Here is a 6,452-nt window from a genome sequence, read left to right as displayed (position 1 = left end):
GTACAGTATGCAACAACAACACTCATCCATAGTGTCAGGAAGTTACATGTGTTAATGTCATAACCACGCTAGTACAGTATGCAACAACAACACTCATCCATAGTGTCAGGAAGTTAATGTGTTAATGTCATAACCACACTAGTACAGTATGCAAAACAACACTCATCCATAGTGTCAGGAAGTAACATGTGTTAATGTCACAACCACACTAGTACAGTATGCAACAACAACACTCATCCATAGTGTCAGGAAGTTACATGTGTTAATGTCATAACCACAGTAAAGTATGCTAGTAAAGTATGTGTTAACAACAACACAACAACACTCATCCATAGTGTCAGGAAGTTACATGTGTTAATGTCATAACCACACTAGTAAAGTATGCAACAACAACACTCATCCATAGTGTCAGGAAGTTACATGTGTTAATGTCATAACCACGCTAGTAAAGTATGCAACAACAACACTCATCCATAGTGTCAGAAAGTTACATGTGTTAATGTCATAACCACGCTAGTACAGTATGCAACAACAACACTCATCCATAGTGTCAGGAAGTTACATGTGTTAATGTCATAACCACGCTAGTACAGTATGCAACAACAACACTCATCCATAGTGTCAGGAAGTTACATGTGTTAATGTCATAACCACGCTAGTACAGTATGCAACAACAACACTCATCCATAGTGTCAGGAAGTTACATGTGTTAATGTCATAACCACGCTAGTAAAGTATGCAACAACAACACTCATCCATAGTGTCAGGAAGTTACATGTGTTAATGTCATAACCACGCTAGTAAAGTATGCAACAACAACACTCATCCATAGTGTCAGGAAGTTACATGTGTTAAATAATCATAACCACATAATATCGCTAGTAAAGTATGCAACAACAACACTCATCCATAGTGTCAGGAAGTTCAGTCTTTACTGCTGAAATTTGGGCAATCATTAAAGCCCCGAAACAGATTACGGATTCATGTACATCCAAGTATATTATTTTTACAGACTCACATTCGTGTCTCCTAGCTCTACAGTACATGAAATTGGAGCATCCCTTAGTTGGGATGGTAATACGAAAGTGTTTTTTTTTATCAGTTGCCAATAAAGATTTTATATTTTGTTCGGTACCCAGTCATGTTGGCATTACGGGTAACGAAAATGCAGATGTTGCTGCCAAGTCTTCTTTGAACTTGCCCTGTATCCATGTCGGTGTCCCCATCAGTGATTTTAAATTCCATATTAACCAATATATCTGTTCGACTTGGCAAGATGATTGGGACGGTGCGGTTTCGAATAAGCTTCATTCTGTCACGGCAATCCTAGGAGAGTGGCAGTCATCTTACAGGCGGTGCAGGAAGGATGAAGTAGTTTTATGCCGTACCCTCATCGGCCATACATATTTCACGCATTCGTTTATTTTAAAGAAGGACCCTCCTCCTCAGTGTGAACACTGTCAGTGTACACTGACTGTGCACCACATTTCAGTGGAGTGTGATCACCTGAAGCCGACGAGAAATGGTATATTTGGCGACAGAAATGTTTTGGAATCGTTTAAATTCCATCCAGAATTAATTGTACAGTTTTTAAAACACTGACTTTTATACAATGTTTTAAAATATACTTATCTTGATTTTATGTATTATATTATACTTTTCCCCCACAGCTCCTTACACTGTGGTTTTTACATGAATATATATATATAAATAATATTTCCATATACTTACCATTTGTGACACCCAATAGCCGATATGTATTTTTGCGCTGGGGTGTCGTTAAACAAACAATCATTCATTCATTCCTCTAAGACTATGTCAAAATTACCAAATGTTTGATATCCAATAGCCGATGATTTGTGCTCTAGTGGTGCCGTTATACAAAATTAACTTTAACTTTACATTATCAAGCAAACAAAATGCGATCTACTCACTGTAAGTTCCATTATATTATTTCTAAAATTACTCTTAAATATTCCGTCCTAAATTATTACTTGTGTTTGCTTTACAGTTTTGGATCACACCACAAATGAAATGCATTTTGTATGCCCCACGGTTGGTCACATAGATAATAATACACGAGTACCCATCGGAAACAGATTTTCATTACCACTAGTGGCTGTCATAGTATTAGTTAAGTCAAAGATATCAAGAAATGTTTGGAGTTCAAGTGTTGTAAGGCAAATAATCTCCAACAGGCTCGAGTGTATTATTTAATTTTTCTTACAAACCCTGAAATAGTTGTTTATTTATTTAGTTTAAGGAATAAATACTAAACAAACCGACCAAATATTTACATTGAAAATGTTAACATTAATGACGGACAAAAATGACGTAATGAATGACGTCATAGACACAAACAGCATACTCCATGACACCATGTATTTATATGTATTCGGGTCACTTGGGACATGACCTCGGAACGGCTGACCTCTTACACGGGTGGGTGGGACGTAGCCCAGTGGTAAATCCCTCGCTTGATGCGCGGTCGGTTTGGGATCGATCTCCGTCGGTGGGCCCACAGCGGGTTTCCTCCCTCAATATCTGTGTGGTCCTCACACGTATGTCCGACGCCATATAACCGTAAATAAAATGTGTTGAGTGCGTCGTTAAATAAACAATGTATTTCCTTCCTTCTTACACGGGTGTGTAATATATCATGGCTGAATAAACTGTCTTGTGAACTGTATCCATTGCACTGGAGTGAATGAATTTTAAACAACATACTATAAGTCTGCAACTTACATTAAACTAATTACCCAAATAGAGTAACATCACTTATGTTTATTGTTTTAAAAAAAAAAAATGGAACTAATGTTTGAATAAACAATTTAATTGAACAAATCAAAACATAACATAATAAACACATCTAGTACTGAAAAATCAACCTAAGGTCTCACTACACAAAATTATGTCATCTGCCATTGAAACCCATGTTAAATTGCCCAACTTCAAACGAAGATTTCCAATAGAACGGGTTCTCGTTGGCACTAACAACATACACCATTGCGAACATACATCATGCAAGCATTTATTTTCACTCCAAAATTGAGAACATTTCCATCTCGGTTTTTTTTTGCTATATGACCGCATCTGGCTGTAGTACCGATCCGAACAGGTGGTTCATTAACCAATTCACTCCGGCTGTCGCTTGCTCTATATACCCATGTCCCAAAAGGTCGATGCACAATATTACAAAATAACATGGGCAAAATACAGCCAGAAGGCTTACCATTAAACATACATATTGTTTTAATTCTTCACCATTTCCTAGAAGTGAATATGTAAACCATAACATGTGTCACAATTAGGAACTATAGAGGACCGTGATGGATGAACTCTCACCCGGACGCGATCTGTGTAGTGAGACCTAAGTTAATTTACCAACTCAAATAACGTAACGTGCATAAGCTATGACAGAACATAACTTTTCAAAATGCCGGGAGATAAAGAGAGAAGCAGAAAGACAGAAACTGGCCGAGAAACAGACAGACGGGCACAGGCAAAGACATATTAAAGACGAAGAGAGATACATTAATTATAAAGGAGATTCACAGAAACACAGACACAGACAGATACACTGAGTGATAGAGATGAACGGAAGTAAGGAGACACTGAAGGAGATACACGAATCATGTCAGGAACATACAGAAGACTGTCAGGAAATAGAATAATCAACGAGCTGCTCGGCAATACTCTTCCACGAGTGAATTGATGTTGTCCTCCCGGATAGCGAGTTTGGTATTATGTTTATCAACCATTATCATTCGTTTATCATTTTATGGAAGATTTTCAAACGATACTGTTTTTGAAAACAAGTTTGCAAGTTGAGAACAAGAGACAGTGTTGCGTCATAGTTCTGACAAGCGTATCGCTGATGACGTAGGATAGTTGGTGACATGAATGTCACCATGAAGACTATTATTACATGTATATGGCTGTTTGCTGTTGCCTAACAGTTGTGACGTCAAAGCAGATAGTGAAACATTAATTATGAAGACAAAATATTGTATTTCGCTAATGAAAGATCATTTTCCGTTTTCCACTTCTCTCTGCCTATACGGGTAATCATCAAATATTCAAACACACACGCACACACACACACAATCATGAAGTTATATGCATGTCCGCATCAACACATTCGCACGTAAACACGAATGGACATACATGATAAAATATGGTCTATCTGATAATATTTAACTCAGGTACCAAATTCACTAGCTGACAATACAGAACTGATGACACCAGATGTACTAGCTGACAATACTGGACTTGTGGTACCAAATGCACTAGTTGGTAATACTGAACGTTTAATACCAGATGCACTAGTTGATAATACTGGACGTTTAATTCCAGATGTACTAGCTGATAATACTGGACGTTTAATACCAGATGCACTAGCTGATAAGACTGAACGTTTAATACCATATGCACTAGCTGACAATACTGAACTCGTGATTCCAGATGCACTAGCTGATAATACTGGTCGTTTAATACCAGATGCACGAGCTGACAATACTGAACTCGTGATTTCAGATGCACTAACTGATAATACTGGACGTTTAATACCAGATGCACTAGCTGATAATACTGGACGTTTAATACCATATGCACTAGCTGACAATACTGAACTCATGATTCCAGATGCACTAGCTGATAATACTGAACGTTTAATACCAGATGCACTAGCTGACAATACTGAATTCGTGATTCCAGATGCACTAGCTGATAATACTGGACTTCTAATACCAGATGCACTAGCTGACAATACTGAACTCGTGTTTCCAGATGCACTAGCCGATAATACTGGACGTTTAATACCAGGTGCACAAGCTGACAATACTGAACTCGTGATTCCAGATGTACTAGCTGATAATACTGGACGTGTAATACCATATGCACTAGCTGATAATACTGGATATTTTATTCCAGATGCACTAGCTGATAATACTGGACGTTTAATTCCAGATGCACTAGCTGATATTACTGGACGTTTAATTCCAGATGCACTAGCTGATAATACTGGATATTTTATTCCAGATGCAAGCTGATAATACTGGACGTTTAATACCAGATGCACTAGTTGATAATACTGCACCGCAGATACAAACTGTGGTAGCTATTAATACGGTGTCCGTGATGCAAGATGGACTAGCTAACACACACAAACAACTCGTGATAATATATGATTAGCTGACAATACTAATGCTGAGCTCGTGATACCAGATGGACTACATTACAATTCAGAATGTATGACTGCAGATGGTCTAGGCTACATTCTTGAACTTATGACACAGAATGGACTGGCTGCAAATACTACACCAAGTTCAGCCAGCAAACGTTTCGTAGGCATTTGGTTTATCCTGAAGCGCACACACCAGTCTAGCGGACATTTTTCTACTCGGTCTGGCTGAACTCAGCCCCGTACTGTTGACGAAAGATGGAGTACTGGCAATACTAAAATCGTGTTAACAGATGGATTAGCTAACTGTAGTGAATTTAAGATACTGTATAAATTAGCTAAGGATCAATACTTATTATCAAAAGGATCAGTTGATAATGCCAGTCTCAGATAAACTACAAAAATACACCGACATCCTGATAACAAATAACTACTTAAATTGTTCATTTCTTGAAACCAAATGGGCTAGCAGCCATTCCTTAATTTATGTTGTAATAGACGCCAGTGATAAACCAATAATACCAGATTCAGTATCCCTACTGTTACAAGCAATATTTGTCGCCATAGCTTGCTTCAGTCGATTCCATTTCAGAACCCCTACTGACAGAAGGAATATTTGTCAGCATCACTTGATTCTGTTTATTACCTTGATTCCATTTCAAAGTGCAGCATCTTAGTCGCTTTCGAAAGATCTGCCGATAGTTTGACGAACTTCCAATCAGAATGTAAAAGTTCTGTCCAAAGTTTAACAGGTATATTATGAAACTGACTGACCAGATATTTCCGAGTAATGTCAGATGTTTGAAATCTTTGTCCAAACGTCTTATTGCAGTTATAACGGTCTGTGACAATGCCACTGGTATCATGGTAACAAACGCAAGTACAGATACTAACACTAGAGGGCGCGTTGAACTGTCTTGCTGACGACTAGCTAAATTACTGCTTGACCTAGTAAAAGTGTTTCGGAATTTGCAGCTTCGCTGGATGTGAATAATGATAAATATGTTCAGGACAAGGATAACCAAGCAAGGCAGTGTGGAAGAAAATAGCAATCGAATGAACATGTAATAATACTTAACTTCTTCTGACGGAAAACATTCACCTCTAACGAGTTCTGTGTTAAAAGGAAAGGGTAGAATTAACACTACAGTCAAACCAAGCAAACCAGAGCAGAATATAGTAGCTTTCATCCTGGTACAAAATATTTCTCGAGTTAATGGAAAACAAACGCATACGTATCTATCTATAGCAAGTCCAACCACCAACCATG

This window comes from Gigantopelta aegis, chromosome 5 (genome assembly GCF_016097555.1).
Source record: "Gigantopelta aegis isolate Gae_Host chromosome 5, Gae_host_genome, whole genome shotgun sequence".
Lineage (NCBI taxonomy): Eukaryota > Metazoa > Mollusca > Gastropoda > Neomphalida > Peltospiridae > Gigantopelta > Gigantopelta aegis.
The sequence above is the reverse complement of the archived record's forward strand: the minus strand, read 5'-3'. Positions refer to the sequence as shown.